The 19,907-nt window shown below is 40.0% G+C and overlaps 1 protein-coding gene across 6 annotated transcripts in view; it reads right to left on the bottom strand.

The window, feature by feature from the left end:
* The window catches only part of tle2b (TLE family member 2, transcriptional corepressor b), a 215,457-nt gene that overhangs the window by 115,245 nt on the left and 80,305 nt on the right, over nucleotides 1-19,907 (bottom strand). The gene's annotated exons all lie outside the window — the stretch shown is intronic.

The raw sequence follows: 19,907 nt of genomic DNA, 5'->3' as shown, positions 1-19,907 counted from the left end.
TGACCACAACTGTAAATAACAATCAAAATTCATGTATTGTGCTCATTATTTCTTCAGTTACTGTTCTAGTTGTTTCATTCATTGCTTGTTATGATATTTGGTAACACTTTATTTGACAGCGGCGTCATAAGACTGTCATAAGACGGTCATATTTATGACATGACACTATCATGGGCATTACCGAATGCCTATGACGGATGTCATGACGTGTCATCCGGCAAATTATGTTACTATTTCCACGCACAACCATCTCTTGGGTTTACAGAGAATGGTCCGAATTTTGGTCGTGCGTGAAAATCCCAGTAGATCAGCAGTTTCTGAAATACTCGGACCAGCTCTTCTCGCACCAACAACCATGCCACGTTCAAAGTCACTCAAATCACCTTTCTTCCCAATACTGATGCTCTGTTTGAACTGCAGGAGATTGTCTTAAACCATGTCTACATGCCTAAATGCACTGAGTTGCCGCCATGTGATTGGCTTATTAGAAATTAAGTGTTAACGAGCAGTTGGACAGGTGTACCTAATAAAGTGGCCGGTGAGTGGGGAGAGCAAGTATTTGATACACTGCCAATGGGTTTTCTCATTGGCAGTGTATACTGTGCAGCCCTGTCATGTAGTTTGCTCTGTTGTAAAGAACCTTGAGGACCTCACAGGTTTTTGTCAAGGGCAATATAAATAAATTTAATTTGATTTGATATTGTTCTTGTTGCCTGATTTTTAAATTTGTATACCAATTTTTAAAAAACTTTTATTATACATTATAAACGCAAAATTTTCTAATGTTGTGTTTTAATTAAATGTTGCTTAATCCACTTTTTTAATTATTCACTATGATCTAAACTAGTTTACGTATTCATATTTTACACTTACAAGCTAATTACAGAAACTCAATTATAATAAAGACGTGCAGTATATACTCTCTCACACAGACACTGACACCTACAAAATCTCCTTTAGCAGAGTGACAAAAAGCCATTATGTTAAAAGGCTAGCTCAACGGGAATTCCGCTTTCTCTTCACTTAATTTCTCACCCATCACATTTTTTCTTTCCTTTTTTCTTTCTCTCATTGCTTTTCCCCCTCTACGTTAATTTGTCTCACCTCTAAAGAGTTCCATCCCGTTCCATCTCTGTATGCCTCATTATTCACAAATGAGCTCTTTTACACGCATGTGTGTAAGCATCACGCACACACATACACAGAGTACAGACAATGAGAGGGAGAGAGAGATATCAAGGCTGCTCACAACCAGAGCACACAGATGCTGCAACATGTGCACAGAGAGTCGTCACACACCAGTGATCAGAGAGAGTGCAAATAAACCACAGAAATACACGCAGTCATCTGACCGCTCCGGAGCTTAGTTGACCCAAATACACAGGCTCGTGCTAATCTTCCCCTTTAAATAAAAGCGGTAGAATGAAAAAAATATATACAAACAAGGGATTATCAACTGGCTCGGGTGGTGAGAGTGACACAGTGTGTGAGAGAGTGAGACTGAGGAGGAAAAAAACGTGGTGAGAGAAGTCCAATCCTATCATGAAGAGACGTCTTGAGTTGAAATTGAAGGCATCTCTCCCTCCCTCAGCTTTCTCTTCCTCTCTTTTGCTCCTTCCGTCCAAATGAGATGAGGATTCAGGTCACAGCTTCAGCCAAATTTTGTACAATACACTCACAGCAACACAACGTTTATTTTATTGTGGGGGATAAAAAAAAAGGAAAAGTGGCCGAAAAGCAGGCACGTCTGAGTGACTCTGGACTCACAAAGACACACAGTGATGGTGGTGAAATGAAAGCAGGACGGAAGGACAGCCAGCTGCTTGGTGTGTCCTCAGGAGTCCACAGAGAAAAGCGCCTGGCTCCCTAGCATTCCGACTGTCCAAAGCAACTTCCCACAATATCCTGTTCTTTGTAGCCTCCTGTGCCTTTGTGTAGCATTCTGGTACTGTATATACTCCGTGTGTGGTGTATAAACATTGACGACTCACAACATTAAGACCTCTTGCAATACATGATTACATCCGATTGTGGTGTTGTTTTCTTTAAAATGGTACTGTTGTTTCAGGGAGTCCTGACGGCCATCATGAGGATTGCGGCTTCACATTGGCATAGCGTGACAATTACTGCAAGGACACAGCAGGATATATTCCAGCTGCCGGAGGATTTAAGCAGATATCTGAAAGCTATTCTACTGAAACTCGGCTCAAAAATGGAAAAAATAAGACTTTGGCTGGATTCTGCTGTTAACTCATTTGCTCCCAAAAACGTATAAATACGTTCTATTTTTAATTGTTTCAGTGTCCCCTTTGGTCCTGATTCAACTGAGCTCCAAAGCACAAGCAGAAAATCCATTTTAAAGCAATAAAACTGGCCACTGGAGGGCAGTAGTGCATTTGGTAAGACCTGCAACCCGATTCAATGGCAACGAACGGCCGGGCCCCACTGTCGGAGCGCTGGTAGAATGATGCCAGGCGGCGGACGACCGAGCAGAACAACCAAGAGGACGCCCGGGATGCAAGGCGCTGGACAACCGAGCAGAACGACCGGGACCACCAGTGCAGCGGAAGATGCCGTTGAGTTCTTGCTGCTCGCCGAACATACCCCGCAGAGACTCTAAAAATCCTCTTTATGAGACAGGCAACGATGAGGGAAAAGTTTACCCGGCTGTCGCAGCGACAATTTTACAAAATGTTACTTTGCTATCAAAAGCTCTATTTTTCTTGTTCTTTATGATATTTTGTAAAAGGAAAACATTATTCAGATGTTTGGGATGTAACTCAAGCAAAAAATAGCTGTTTTAAAGTTTAAGTTATGTTTGAAATTTCTGCTTTCACAAAAAGCTCAGTTTCTCTTTTTTCATCAAAAATTGGTAAATTGCTCAAACTAAGCTATTTTCTAATGCTGAGTTCTAAAGAATGGAAAAAGATATGAACTTACTTTTTTTCCCTGTTGAAAGAAGAGAGTCTTATCTTTCTTTTGGTGGGTTCCATGTTTATATAGCAATAGAACAGAGTTTTCTGTGGGCCTTGCAAAATCAGTCAAAATCCAGTAAAACGGCCGGGAGCGGAGGAAGGGCCTTGCTCTGGTGAAAATGGCTGGGAGTGAATGAGTTCATTTCGAAAACTCCAAACGGTAAAATGGCCAAAGGAGCCATGAATGTGTGGTTTTCAAATGTCCTTAGCAAGTACGGCTGATTGATATTGGGAAAAAAAACAGTAGTTAGGTGTAGGTATAAGTAAGCCTGTCGCAATATGCAATAATTCCATTTATCGCACGGTAAATGAAAATGAAGGCGGTAATTTTTCCGGTGCGATTTATTGCCGTGCCGCAGACGTGCTGTTAAAAGTTCGGCTTCTTTGTTACCAACTATGCAAAATGCATTTTCGTTCCGGGTTTGGTCCTGCAAAAAATTGCGCCGGAGCCAATCCGTTCCCATTATATCCAATTGTTCAACGTATACCGGCCACGTCAGTGCTCCGGATTGACTGCGGACCATCTCTGGCATGCCAGAGCCCGCCGGATGGTTTAGGCTATTTTCTATTTTTGCCGGAGACGCATCTGTCAAAATGGGCGGAGCCGGACCAGGAGTCAACAGCCCAGGTGATTATTCACGGTTTAACCAGCGAACATGGACGAAGAACGCGCCGTCATGGAGGTGGAAAGTCAAAGTGATTTATGATGCAGCAGATCATGATAAGGACAACATTAAAAAGAAAGCTATATGGTGTCCTATTATGTGAGTTTTTCTGGCAATGATATCAAACACACGACGTGCTGACAACTTTGTTTTTTATTAACACACGGGGCAAACAATTCCTCAACCTGTTGCTCTCGGCAGGCTGTGCCGCATCACATGAACAAAACAACATCACCGTTGCGTGCGCTTCAGGGTGCCTCGGAAAACGTCCAATCAGAATATTCCTGGGGCTGTCAAAATTATCGCTTTAACGGGGGGTATTTGATTTTTTTTAAATTAATCACGTTAAAATATTTGACGCAATTAACACACATGCCCAGCTCAAACAGATTAAAATGACAGCACAGTGTCATGGCCACTTGTTACTTGTGGTTTTTGTCTCCCTCTGCTGGCGCTTTGGTGCGACTAATTTTATGGGTTTAAGCACCATGAGAATTGTGTAATTATTGAAACCAACAATGGCGAGCTACTAGTTTATTTTTTGATTTAAAATTTTACAAATTTTATTAAAACGAAAACATTAAGAGGGGTTTCAATATAAAATTTCCATAACTTGTACTAACATTTATCTCTAAAGAACTAAAAGTCTTTCTATCCATGGATCGCTTTAACACAATGTTAATGTTAATGCCATCTTGTTGATTTATTGTTCTATAAACAAATACAGTACTTACATACAGTATGTTGAATGTATATATCCGTCTTGTGTCTCATCTTTCCATTCCAACAATAATTTACAGAAAAATATGGCATATTTTATAGATGGTTTGAATTGAGATTAATTACGATTAATTTTTAAGCTGTGATTAACTCGATTAAAATTTTTAATCGTTTGACAGCCCTAAATATTACACATGGAACGCCATAGCAGAAGCTATGAGGGTTTGCCTAAATGCTTAAGTTATTCAGTGCATTTTTTTTTTTTTTTTTAATGAAAAACACATTTTGTTCCTTCTGTGTTTCTGTACGTTATTAATATTGTCTTTTACTTAAGAGGCATGGTCTATTTTTAGTTGTGATTTCTTAAAAAGTAGTTTTGAATTTAAGAGTAAACATTTATTGTGTTTAAATGGGTGTACTTGATATATTAATATATACTATATTCTCACTGTGTTATTTTGAATTGGTTAAAAAAAACATTGGGGGGCGCAATATTATCGCATATCGTAATAATTTACGAGATAAATATCGCATACTAAAATTTGTTATCGCGACAGGCCTAGGTATAAGAATGATGCGAGGCGAAGTAGCATCTTTTTTCCAGGTCATTTTCATGGTTTTTGATTGACAGTTGTGCAGAGCATAGTTTCTGTGCATTCAGCAGAAAGCGGAGATAACGGCTTGAATTATGGAGGTGTTCCCTTCACAATTTTGCTCAGTGTATAACACATGCTGCTGTATGCTGTTTTATAGCATGGGAAGTCAGTATTTCCATTGCAGTAGTTTGTTTCATTCAAGCATAATTTCCTGAAAACCAACCTTCAATGACAATGAACAACAAAAAATTTATATGGCGGAAAACACTCAGGTGACTTGAAGTTCCGCTCTGAGACCCCCAATGGGGTACCGCACGCTACACATCACTTCTGCTCATTAATACTTATGACGTTAGCTTCTGTGGCTCTGCTGTTACCTAAGGGGGGACAAGCTCTTGTTTGTCCCCAATAGGAAATTAATGGGAATAGTGTACGAAGGAGATGTTTACAGAGCTAAACCTACCAATTCTGTTCGAAAATGATGTCCCTGGTGCCAAATTCACTGGTACAGATGTGGAAGAACATACACATGTTCAGTTAAAGAGATGGCTTGAGTGTCGACGGCTGAAAAAGACGGAAAAAAACGAGCCGACCTAAGCTTACCCTTAGCTTTTTTATCGACACTTTTTTCTTACGCGACTGACAATGACATTCTCCTGGTTCAACAATCTATCCTTTACCACCATAAGCCCCATCTTTCTCATATATTATATCCTCTGGTTGTCTTACGTCTCTGACCGTTGTTTTGAGGGACATTGCTGTTTTGTGTAGCAATTGCAAATGCCACTCGTTGACAGCCAACGAACACTTTATTTTTTCATTAATAACAAATCTTAATTCTATTAATTTATTTACACTTCCCTGTCACTAAAGTTGTTTATTTACAAGAGAAAAGGTAAAAACGGTGGCAGTCAGATATCACCTTAAATTTTTTTTTCAGGTCATTCATTGTCAGACAGAAGCAGCACGACAAAACGCCACGCTAAAAAAATAAGTCAAAATAAATGGCTTACCTCTTGGCCCAAACAAAATGTTTACTGCATATGAAATGTGAACGGCTTCACTTTGCTGGTGTTCAACTGGTCTTTTAGACGTCCGCACCATAGTAGCAAAGTAGCTCCATTCTTCACATTTTTTCCTCTGAGTTTTTGGTTCCGGGAGAGTATGAAGAAAACATCCTTTATATGTCGTAATGTCTAGAGTCGTTTCTACAGGTTCTATAGTATCAGTGAATAATCGGCATGTCAGTTTTTGAAAGATAACCGGAGAAAGAAGGCCAAAATATAATGGTTTGCATGCAAGGGCATTTATATAATGTACTACTTCCGCTTTACGATGCGACGTCACGGTCTAAAAATAGCCTGCGTACGATACGGTATTTGGCCAAACTCAGAATTGTCCTATATGCAAGTGTGATACATCATTGGAAAGCTTAAAATCTAAATTATCTGGGGGAAAAAAATTTGAACAGGAGGGCATTTTTAAAAAAAATTTAAAACAATTTTAAACAGCAAAAACCTTTCTGGAGGTGAGAGCACGCGAGAGCAGAATTACAGACGCCATGACTTTAACGAGATATTATCGCGTACTTACTTTGTAACGGTCCAAAAACTCCATGTATCATGTATCACCGAGTGTCAAGACACAGCTGTGAATGTCCACAGCTGGATGTTTTGGGGATTTTATGGGTGAAACATGGTCATATAACAAGGGTCGCAATGCAGAAATCGCAGACATCAAGGAGTGGTTGAGATTTTCTTTTTCATATATTTACCCATTTAAACGTTTTTTTTCCCTCAATTTTTCTTTTTTTTCGGATCCATTATTTATCATCTAAACATATTGGAGAAAATGCGACAGTAACAAAAAAAAAATACAATTAAGCGATAGTTATGAGGCAGATATCCGTGACTTTTTTTACAGACGCCATTGTTTTCATTGTGACGTAATTTGTTTAAAATACGCGAGTGAATAATTTTTTTAAGTGTAATTTTTTTCTTTAAATGAAATATTAGACATCAATTAATGATTCTAAGCTAAAATTGACAGACATTTTGAATAATAAATATAATTTATTCGTTTTATGGCTGGGTTGAAACAAAAGCGGTTGCGTGATGTCTGTAAACGGGTTTCCAGGGTAAAAAGGACAAATTAAAAATACTGTAGTTCGGGGGCTTAATGCGCCATGAATCTGCTATGGCAGCATATAGACACATTGTTCTATCAAACACAACAGTTGTTTTGGCTTAAAATACAGCAGTTTCCTTTAAAGATGTTCGATCGATCGGGTCCGATCACGTCATTTTCAAAGTATCGGAATCGGAAATATCGGACATGCCTTTTTTTAATATATATATATATATACCTGTATATATTTTTTTGAATTATTAAATCGTTTTCTGATTGTATTTAACGTTACAGACAAAATGTCTTACACTCATCCAGAGTCTTTAGTTTATGCTTAAAGTAGGGCTATCAAATTTATCGCGTTAATGGCAGTAATTAATTTTTTTTAAATTAATCACGTTAAAATATTTAACGCAATTAGCGCATGCGCTGCCCGACCCACTCACGCATTGTCGCGTTCAATCTGTAATGGCGACGTTTTACCTATATATAGAGCTAAAAGGCAGCGTAAAATGAGTAGAGTGAATTTTGGCAGTCTTTGGAGCCTTTTTTTAGTTGGCTAAAGCCTTAAAATCCCTCTCTCAACAATTAGAAATATCGTGGGAAGCAATGTGGGGAAGAAAAGTAGTAGTTGATCTTTTTCTTAACACCCAATGTAATTTCGCATCGCAGAGAAGATATATCAATTGGTGCCACTACGCACAGTCATGGTTGCACTTCCCATCATGCATTTGGGCAGAACAGTTAAATGGCTACAGTATCATTTACTGAAAGCTCAACAAATACACTAAATGGCAATATTTCGTCACGATATACAAAGTCACATTTATCCTTTAAGAATTACCATTAGAAGTCTTTCTGTCCGTGGATCCCTCTCACCGAAATAATATTAATAATGTAAATGCCATCTCGAGGATTTATTGTCATAATAAACAAATACAGTACTTATGTACTGTATGTTGAATGTATATATTCGTCCGAGTTTTATTCATTTTTATCTCAATGCATTGCCAAAATGTATATGATCGGGAAAAATTATCAGGAATGATTGGAGAGAAAAAGAAAAAAAAGCAATCGGATCGGGAAATATCGGGATCGGCAGATACTCAAACTAAAACGATCGGGATCGGATCGGGAGCAAAAAAACATGATCGGAACAACCCTAGTTTCTTTTAAAGAGGAGTGCAAGAGCAGAAACGGCTTTTTCAGTCTTGTCTGTGTTTTCCGCCATATCTTGCCAGGTTATTAACAGGTTAAAATTAGCTGGCAAGTAAGAAGTTATTTTTTCAGAGAGAGAGAGAGAGAGAGAGAGAGAGAGAGCAATAGTGACACAACCTAATAGTCATGTGAACCACGTTCCCACCTGTTAAATTGTCTTGAGGGCATTTGTGGAGGTTTTACAAGGGCAGACAGAGAACATTTCAGTCTCAGCAATTCAAATGAAAAAAGGATGGCATTTCAGGATAAATTACAACCAAATTATATTACATGAATGGGAAATGTTAACACCGTCTGAATAACATGAGCAGAGCTAGTCGATCGTCATTTAATTTGTTACTTAGGAGTTATCGACATTAAGTTAGATTTACTTATCGGTGTCGTAATGAAAGAATAACATCTATTATGCATATTAATTCTGTCACTGTGGAATTGGTTTGAATAAATAACAAAACTGGTCATAAGTGGTTTATATTGGCCGGGCTGATATATTATCAAAATGAATGGAAACAGGCAAGCTATGATAACAACTGAACTATAGCAAGTTAGAACTTCTTGGTGAGATGATCGCCAAGAAAACAATATGGTGATTTTTACATCTTAATCTTCTTGGTTTCAATTCTTTTAGTCATTTTGTTCAGTAAGAACATTCAAATTAGAGTGTAAAGGAAGTAAAGAATGTGTTTACAAGTGAGTGATTGAACTTTCCATTACCCTTCTCCTAATTACAGTCTTTGACTTTAGACAACATGAAGCAGCATGTGGGTCATTATCCAAGCACATTCTTATGCATGTTGTTGTAAGTAAGTGTAAACAATTGTCAAGTCGTGATCATAGGGCACCTCAGTGTTAGCTATAATGTGACAGTGAGATGACTTTGTATACTGCTTTGCCTGAGAATATTTTGCTCGTTGTCACGAAATATGAAGCAGAAAATCAGAAAAGTTACGGCTTATTTTTCCAAGAATTTTTAAGCCAAAATGTCTTCCAATTTTGGAATGTCCCCACATAAGACTTAATTACCTATTGACGTGACACTTCGTCATTCTTTGCGTAACGCCTTATCAGAGGGGGCCGAGCTTCATTTAGTAATAGCCGAAGACGGCACACGCTCATGTCGGATTTAAGCTTGGGTTTTTGAAGAACTAAGAAAGCTGTACCGCGTACAAACAGGAAGGATTGTCTTAGGAGTGATTTGCTCGGTCATTCAAGGTAAATATTATATTTTTCGTACCATGCATACGTGATTGAAGCATTTATTCGCAGGAATTTTCTTCTTTGTTTACACATGGAGGCATGTAAAACATGTTTGCGGACGGTGGCTGCCGAGGAGGCAATACTTCCAATATGATTTCGCATTTATACAAAATGAAAGGTTTAATAAGCACTCTCACGAACGTTTCCCACCAACTACGAGAGTTAACTCTAGCGTATTTTGGGTATCTAGAGGTGGTAAAACGTGTTTTTTTTTCTCTCTGGAAACTGTCTGTTTAGGAAAGAGTGTGTGTATAATATCAACTTGATACGAGTCATACACACGTTTTTTATGGAAAATTCTTTTTTTTTTTCCTGGTGGTAAAAATGCTGAGCTGTGGCTACGGGGTTTAGGCTCAGCTAAAGGATTGCATTAATTTTCATTTTATTTAGAATATTTCAGTTGTTTTTATTTTTTTTAACTTAACATGCTAAAATTTTTCCATTTGTTAATACATAAAAAAAATCCTGTTCAATGGAAAAAATATTTATTTTTTTAACCCACATATCTTGACATAACACATTTTAGAGCTGTAATTGCAATACCCTGATACCATTAACCGTGATATTTTGGCTTAAAATTATCACACCGTCAGAATCTTATACCGGCACATGCCTAGTCTGCAGTCTGCACCCTACAGAGTTCCATCCTTGTTACTGTCTTTGTGGTTGTTTCGACTACTGGCCAGTTGAGGGCACCCTACACAGCATAGGTCGACTTCAAGTCAGTTTCTGATGACAGAAGGGAAATATCTCATTCCCTGTCTTACCACTTCATTTTTTTCCCTCCCCCTAGCTGCACTGCAGCAGGCTACAAGCGCTCTGGACTGGATAGGAGTCTGGCAAAAGCCTTCCACCCCATTCATGGCATGAATGCATTCAACACACTCCTCAGGGTGTAACAAGAAGCACAGCCCAGCCGTTTGGGAAATTTTGCGAACCACAGTTTGTTTGAATTTTAATGTCAGAGCACACAGTAGGGGTGATGGAGAGGTGGGACAAGCAGAAAGAGTCACATCATCTACTGTATACAATGAGAAAGACAATGTAGCATTTTATGTGTCTTCCCATAATTAAAATCAACTGTGAAAGAATGAAGATAGCGCGGCAAGGGAGAGGGATGGGGGATGTTACAGCTCAATTAATGCTGGAACATGCAATGGACATGAAGCTGATGATGATGATGATGATGATGAGTGCGAGAAGGAGGAAGAGAGAGATAACAGGATGTAAGAGGAAGCTGGAAGCGGGAGGAGGAGAGGAAATAAGAGCAGATACTGTTAAATCTATTCATGATTCATTATTTCTCCATGCAGCTCCTTGATGTCTCTCTTTCTGCCCCCTCCATTCCACTCCTCTACCGCTTTCTTTTCCAGCTTCATCTCATTTGATCTCTTCTCAAAGGTCTTTATCAATCGCCTCTTAATCTCTATCCTTCCTGTTTACGATCCCCCCTTTCATCCCTGCAATTTATCTCCATCCCTTACACATTTCTTCGGTATCATCTTTATTTCCCTGGGTACACTCGGCAACTTCAAAGTTCTTTTTTTTCCCCATCTGACACAGCAAGTGAAAAAGTAACAAAATACAGCGGGATGTGCGTTTACCACCATGTTTCGAGGTTCCTGACAAAGCACATTGAGCTAGTTTGTGGAGTTCTGTCAGTTATACATTTTGTTTTTTATGCTTTACTTTAATTGGGACTTTTTTAGGGTAATGGGTAGTGAGTCTTATTATTCCCAGAATAAAGAATGGAATTTTCAAGTCATAACCTTTTGAGACTCAAGTTTTTTTGTTTTTTTTTTAAACGAAAACGTAATATTATCATTATTTTTATCAAATTCCTTTCAGAGAAAAACATCAACATACAGTGGTACTTCCGAAAGAAATTTCAGGATGCAACAGGCAAAAATAGTGTATTGTCTGCTACTCGCAGCTCTCAGAGTTTAATGAAAGCAACATACCGTAATTTCCCAAATATAAGGCGCACCCGTGTATAATGCGCACCCCAAATTTACTTGTAAAATCTAGGGAAAATTATTGTACCCGTTTATAACACGCACCCTAATTTTAGCACCAATAAATAGAAGAATACAGGAAAACAGAGCTCGTGTACAGAAACCAAAATGTCATTTTACTGACTGGTGAAACACAGCACAAGCATAGCACATTGGTAGTTCAAAACATTACCATAAACTGACAATATTTACAGTAATAATATGATTTGACAACTTCTCCAACTCACCAGAATCTAGGAGAAAACAAAACAGATGTGACTTTTCTTTTACAGGCTGCTGTATAATTTGCTCGTTTCATCATGATGAATAAATGTTTCTTCCATGGATTGATACGGTAAAAGGAAAGTGAGAACGTAAGTCAGAAATCCGTGAGAGCTCATCGCTGTCGACACCTGTCCAACTGCTCGTTAACACTTAATTTCTAATCAGCCAATCGCATGGCGGCAACTCAGTGCATTTAGGCATGTAGACATGGTTTAAGACAATCTCCTGCAGTTTAAACCGAGCATCAGTATGGGGAAGAAAGGTGGTTTGAGTGACTTTGAACGTGGCATGGTTGTTGGTGCAAGAAGGGCTGGTCTGAGTTTTCAGAAACTGCTGATCCACTGGGATTTTCACGCACAACCATCTCTAAGGTTTACAGAGAATGGTCCGAAAAAGAAAAAATACCCAGTGAGCGGCAGTTCTGCTGGCAGAAATGTCTGGTTGATGCCAGAGGTCAGAGGAGAATGGCCAGACTGGTTCGAGCTGATAGAAAGGCAACAGTGACTCAAATAACCACCCGTTACAACCAAGGTAGGCAGACGAGCATCTCTGAACGCACAGTACGTCAAACTTTGAGGCAGAAGGGCTACAGCAGCAGAAGACCACGCCGGGTGCCACTCCTTTCGGCTAAAAACAGGAAACTGAGGCTACAATTTGCACAAGCTCATCGAAATTGGACAACAGAAGATTGAAAAAATGTTGCCTGGTCTGATGAGTCTCGATTTCTGCTGCGACATTCGGATGGTAGGGTCAGAATTTGGCGTCAACAACATGAAAGCATGGATCCATCCTGCCTTGTATCAATGGTTCAGGCTGGTGGTGGTAGTGTAATGGTGTGGGGAATATTTTCTTGGCACTCTTTGGGCCCCTTGGTACCAATTGAGCATCGTTGGAACGCCAATGAGACAATGAGTTCACTGTACTCAAATGGCCCCCACAGTCACCAGATCTCAATCCAATAGAGCATCTTTGGGATGTGGTGGAACGGGAGATTCGCATCATGGATGTGCAGCCGACAAATCTGCCCCAACCATTTGAGTACAGTGAACTAATTGTCATGTTCAAGAAACCAGTCTGAAATGATTCCAGCTTTATGACATGGCGCATTATCCTGCTGAAAGTAGCCATCAGAAGTTGGGTACATTGTGGTCATAAAGGGATGGACATGGTCAGCAACAATACTCAGGTAGGCTGTGGCATTCCAACGATGCTCAATTGGTACCAAGGGGCCCAAAGAGTGCCAAGAAAACATTCCCCACACCATTACACCACCACCACCAGCCTGAACCGTTGATACAAGGCAGGATGGATCCATGCTTTCATGTTGTTGACGCCAAATTCTGACCCTACCATCCAAATGTTGCAGTGGAAATCGAGACTCATCAGACCAGGCAACGTTTTTCCAATCTTCTATTGTCCGATTTCGATGAGCTTATGCAAATTGTAGACTCAGTTTCCTGTTCTTAGCTGAAAGGAGTGGCACCCGGCGTGGTCTTCTGCTGCTGTAGCCCATCTGCCTCAAAGTTTGACGTATTGTGCATTCAGAGATGCTCTTCTGCCTACCTTGGTTGTAACGGGTGGTTATTTGAGTCAGTGTTGCCTTTCTATCAGCTCGAACCAGTTTGGCCATTCTCCTCTGACCTCTGGCATCAACAAGGCATTTCCGCCCACAGAACTGCCGCTCACTGGATAGTTTTTTTTTTTTCCGGACCATTCTCTGTAAACCGTAGAGATGGTTGTGCGTGAAAATCCCAGTAGATCAGCTGTTTCTGAAATACTCAGACCAGCCCTTCTGGCACCATCAACCATGCCACGTTCAAAGTCACTCAATTCACCTTTCTTCCCCATACTGATGCTCGGTTTGAACTGCAGGAGATTGTCTTAAACCATGCCTACATGCCTGAATGCACTGAGTTGCCGCCATGTGATTGGCTGATTAGAAATTAAGTGTTAACGAGCAGTTGGACAGGTGTACCTAATAAAGTGGCTGGTGAGTGTATGTATGTGAGAAGAGAATATATGTGTATGAGAGTGAATATATATGTATGTGAAAGGAGTATGTACAGTATGTGTGTGAGAGAGCCAGAATGAAAAATGTCATCATAATATGATAGATGAAGATGATATGATATGCCCTCATAATATGATAATATAGTATATTCGCTAGGAAGGTTTGCTACAACAGACTGTCTGACTGTCAGCTGCAGTGTGTTTTTTTTCACAGAGGATTCCAAACTTTTGCGTTGAAAACCTTCTAAAATTATAATACTACACTTTTTTATTCTTTGCAGTTTAACTATTTCTCTTTTCAATGTGGCCCTAAACTCTTATCATCACATAACATTCATAAAATGACATGTACATGTGTAATGTATAATATACAGTACATTCGAGGTTGTTTCTGCATGTGCCTATGTCTGTGCAAATCCTTATTTGACAGTGATTTATTTGCAGCAATTTTCTTTCCCCCAAAATGACCACACATACGTTCTCTTTCAGCTCGAGCGGTTTCTTGAGGTTTATTCTCAATTTGCAAACACACAAATCATCCTATCCCCTCCCCCCAAAAAACTCATCATAACTTACTCCAGTTGGCAACCAAAGGAACTCAACAGTAGCCACAAACGCGTGTTTTTTTTAAAATGTGGTTTTACAATCCCAAGTTATGACCTTGTTGGTTTTCTACTCCCTTCTACTCGCTTTAGTCCCCTTCCCTCGTGTTACTGTGTCAATACTCGTGTCTGGTGTCAGCTTTTGGAATCGATGCGACCCATCCATCTGTCACTGTAATTGTGCGTGTGTCTTGCTTTCCTAGTGCAACGAATCCATCATAAAAAGTAATTAATGGCTTTCCTTTTTTCAAATGTGGCCCATGTCTTTGGCTCTAGACCAGAGAGGAACTTGTTTTTTGTGAGAATATAAAGCAGCAGGAAGCTGAAAGTCAAATAGAAGTAAGTCAAGACAATTTTCATGGTCTAACATTGAGCATGCACACAGACGCAGACTGCATTTTGGCCTTACAAGTGAGATTCAGGAACTCCAAAGCTATAGTATAGTGAGGAAAAAAGATAATTGAGGAATCTTATCTGATCGATCTTGGCGATAATTCAAATAACAAAAGCAAAACATCAGTTTTGATGACATCCATATGTATGGTTCAATTGTGTTTAATGTCACACAGCGGGAATGTTATTTACTCAGCGCGTCACTTATTTCCGTTCAATTCAGTTCAGTTATACAGTATACAGTTCACTCTATGGGTGGGCACCTCTGGGTACGCCATGATACGGTACAATTTGCGAAACAAGGTTCATGCTAACGCTTATCTCACAATACGGTGACATATTAATTATTGATACGTGGGTAAAACAAGCTCTTTTCATTCTTCTGCTGTGAAGTGAATTGAGTTTATCTGTCAAGGTACGCGGGTAGTGTGGACCCTAGTGCTGGGGAAAGCGGTGAGGCAGACCGGCAGTGGAAAATGATTCAATTAAGGCTAACAAAAAACAAAGTATCAACCAATATTGTGGGGATCCAAAAAACACAGAAACCAAACAAAACTCAGGTCAGAAACAAAAGGCTTGACATCAAAAACTTACTTCGAGGAACACAAGAGCTTGGACGGAGAAAACTGCTGGGAAAAGACGCTGACGTGCACATGGGCACTGACAATGACGCGACAACGAGTGAAAGAAACTGGGAGCTTATATACACACGACGACAAGGGGTAACGAGAAAACGAGGAACAGGTGGGTGACACAGGAGGATGCAGATTGGAGGATACACTAGGAGCAGGTACAACAGGTGAAATCAATGGGCAGTCACAGGAACACACTAGGAGGGAACCAACACAAAAGCTAACATTATCACTAGTAGACGTCAAATACATTTGAACTGGGAGGGTGGCAGCCATCCTTCCCACTTCAAACGGATTGGACGGTCAGTGGCTAACAATGAGTTCATTTTGGGGCATTTCAGGTCCTTTGCGGTTGATTTTAAGTCACTTCGTATTGATTTCGGGGCATTTCTGGGTCACTTTTCTGTTGATTTTGGGTTACAGAACAGGAAGTGGCCCAGGAATCTCCGCAAATGAATAGGCGGTGACTCAAACTAGACAGAAATTGACCTGTAAGTGCCCTAAAATTAACAGAAAATGAGCTGTAAACAGACATGTGCCGATTACCGGTTTTAGGGTATACCGTGGTAAACGTCAAGGTTTCAAAACGGCAAACATTTTTTCGTCATACCGTCCGCTATTTTTTATATACCAAAAATGCAGGGAGAAATCCCTCGCTTGCAGCTGCAAGGCTCAACCCTTCCTACCAGTTGTTGCTCAGTGTCAGTGAGTTAGCTGTGCTACACGATGGCTGAAGGAGGTGAAACTCCTGAACGTTTTCCCTCCATTGAAGAAAACTAAATTGCTGGAATGGGAATACTTCTGCTACAGAAATGTTACAGACGGCGGCAGCCTAGAGGAGGAGGGCCAAACGACATGTAAAACAGGTTTATAGACGGTGGCTGCTCAGGAGGCAATACCTCTTATATGATTTTGCCTTTATACAAAATTAAAGGTTAGGAATGTTTCCCACCAGCTACGAGAGTTAACTGCTGCGTGTTTTGTGTGTCTAGCGATGGTAAAACATGTGTTTTTTGCTGTATGGCAACCGTCTGTGTTGAAAAAGAGAGTGTGTGTATAATGTAAACATGATACGAGTCATACACACATGCTTTTTATGAAGAATAATTGTATTATTTTTGTTCTGATGGTAATAATGTTGAACTCTGGCTGTGGGTTTAGTTTTACCAAAAGGACTGCATTTATTTTCATTTAGTTAAAAATACAATATATATATATATATATTTTTTTAATTATTTTAACATTATACTTATGTTCCAATTTGCTAATTTGTTTTGGGGAAAAAAAAAAAAAATTCTTTTAATCGCAGATATCTCAAAGTAACACATTTTAGAGCTGTATTTGCAATACTCTAACACCTTGAAACCGTGATATTTTTGGTTAAAGTTATCATACCATCAGAATCTCATAATGACACATGCCTACCTGTAAATGCCGCGAAAATTGGAAAGACTGGCTGAGAATGCACTGGCTTCGATTGAACGAGCATTCATTCGCCCCTCCCAGTCGAATGGATTGGGCGTCGAGCGCCGTCAATAGCAGCCATTGAGTTAACATAGACACTATTCTAGCAAAAACTTTGGCAGCAACTTGTTGGTTCTAGGGATGTGCCATCTTAGGCACCCCATGATTCGATTCGATTATGATTCAGGGTGCTACAATTCGATTATTGAACGATGATCACAATTATCGACGCATCATACATTACTAATTAATAAAGTAACCAATAGATTTATATCCAAAATATCCTAATGATTCAGCAAGAACGATGGAAACATGCCCATACAACAAAAAGCTGCCTTTTTATTTTTACAAGAAAGTGCAAAAACATTTCACCATTTTAAAGGCAGTACTTATTTCTCAACATGACTATACAACTCTTTTTCACAAGCAGGTGCATAAACATTAGCTGTTTCAAAGGCAGTACTTATTTCTTTCATCAATACAATAAAATTTACACAGGTGGAATGAATTCCACATTTTCTGGAAACAAACAAAGTGTCTCCAGAAATAAGACTACTTTTAACCAATAAACTTTGTTTTCACAGATTTTTACTATTTTGCTTGTTTGTAGTGTGTTACCGCTGTACTTAATCATGGTTTTACACGTTCTGCATATGGAGTAACTTTTGTACACCAACAAACAACGCACAAATGGACATGGAAATACACGTTAGTGAATTCGCTAATTAACTTAACGCTCGGCACTAAATGTTAATATCTCAAAAACAACAACAATAAAGGCTAAACAGTACAAGAGACTCACACGGGACTTAGCAACACACTCAGGACATTTTTTTAATTGACATGGCTTGAAACTACTGCTGGAAACCTGAAAGACAAGGAGCAACGAGCTATCTCTCTTCCCCTTTAGCTCTAAAAAATAACTTGCGCACAGAAGTGAACCCAAAGCGCAACCGCCAGGGCCCTGCCTGTCTCATACACAAATTTATTTTCGCGTATTTTGAACAGGAGTAAATCTCTCACTCAGTAACTTCAGCTGTATTCATCATAACGTTGTGCGTGCGCCCGTTAAAGGTGTCCGGGCGGCAGACGTGTCTTGAATTTCGTTCTGCTGCTAGTGGCTGTCATAAAGTTATAGGGGAAAATCATCGTTTTGGAACATTTATAAATCGTAATCGTGTTGAATCTCGATGCATCTAATACCGTAATTTCCGGACTACAAGCCGCTACTTTTTTTCCCTCATTTTGGATCCTGCGGCGTGTGCAATGATGCGGCCAGTTTGTTCATATTTCTGACGGCCGCCCGGGGCGCTCGTGCATGGAATGTGGGAGTGAGACACGTGGAATATAAGTGTCGAGGAAGACGCTTGTTTGCACTGTGACCGGTGGTTTAACTTTGTACGTTGTGCATGAATAGAGGTGGCAGACCCTCGTCTTTGTGCATGAGTAGAATTGGCAGATCTGCATCATGGAGAACACTAGAAAAAATTAAATTGGCCATCCGAGTTGTATGGGAAGTTTCGACGACTTCCGGCGAGAGATCGTTTGCCAAAACTCGCCTCATGCGAAGAGCTGCTATTGCGCAGGTATGCCGGGGGAGCCTGGCAGTGTGAAGCAGTGTGAAAGAAGTCCGCCATCACCAACGGGTTTCGAGGGGCCAGTCTGCTGCGTGCCGAAGAGGACAGGACGGGCTCAGGACTGCATTTGCCTCATTATGGGAGACATTGAAGGCGACGGCGAAGGAGAGACTGAGTAGGTGCGTGGCGAAGTGTATCTGAGCGTATTCATATCCGACACTGAGGGTGAAGACTTCCATGGTTTGAGTGCACAGGAGGAAGATGAAGACTGCTAACAAAGACTTTTATGTTTTTAATAACCAGCCCAATTTGTGCTGTACCGCTGTGCTGATGTTTTTTAACTTCCGTGCCGCTGCTATATAACTGCCGTGTTTGCTGGCGCTGTTTGGAACGAAAAGTTAAGCTGTGTTGTTAAAATTTTGAAAACTGTATTTCTTTGTCAAAATCTCATGTTACTAAGTGGGCACACGCGGCTTATAGCCAGGAGAGGCTTATGTATGTACAAAATGGTTTTTCCTTTAAAAATGTACAGGGTGAGGCTTGTTATCAGGGGCGCACAATAGTCCAGAAATTACGGTAATCGTTTTTTTGGCACACTGCTCGTTGATTCCTTTTTTTGTGACACCTTTATGATATGTCAATTCTTGAGCCCCTTTCACACATACTGTACCTAAACACCGTTAAAATCCCAGGATTTAAATAGGTAGCCCTTATGTGTCAAAGCAATTTCCCGGGTCGACTGACACGGAGAAGACCCGGACTTTTACCGAGTCGTGTCCTAATATTATGCAGGCATACATTTTCCGGATCACAGCGCGATGGCTGATGACGTAAATATCATGGCGGGCCGATTGTCATTTCCTTTCTTTGCAGTATGATGAAAGCGGTAAACAAACTTTGCAATTGTCAACATAGCAAACTGAAAATAGCAAAAGACAACTGAAAACAAAACGCAATTAAATTGCTACTGGATCATAGAGCCATGAAAGAGTCCATCTTTGGAAATGTTATTTTGCCGACCAAAAATGGTGTAATGTGCTGGTTATAAAATTGCGGCAGCAACCCTTCCCACACAGAGCGCCGAGCCAGCAACATAGGACCAGTCTGTGAAAGTGTCCAACCCGCGTCATTCCCGGGATATCCCTCCAAATGCGAAAGCAATGACGCGGATAAATCCCGTGTCACCTTATACAGGAATTAACTGGGATAAAAGTCTGAAATGGGCTTTACAAGGCGCATAATGACAACCTTTTGGGATGCAAAGTATCGTGACATATCACTGTTTCGATACTTTGTCACACCCCTATTTCACGCGTGCCCTAGATATCAAAGATACCAACATTTGTTACAGGAATAACTAATAACATACTTTTTTTTTTTTTTTTCATAATT

This window comes from Corythoichthys intestinalis, chromosome 7, assembly GCF_030265065.1.
Source record: "Corythoichthys intestinalis isolate RoL2023-P3 chromosome 7, ASM3026506v1, whole genome shotgun sequence".
In the NCBI taxonomy this organism is placed as follows: domain Eukaryota; kingdom Metazoa; phylum Chordata; class Actinopteri; order Syngnathiformes; family Syngnathidae; genus Corythoichthys; species Corythoichthys intestinalis.
This window is presented reverse-complemented; position numbering and strand designations above follow the sequence as displayed.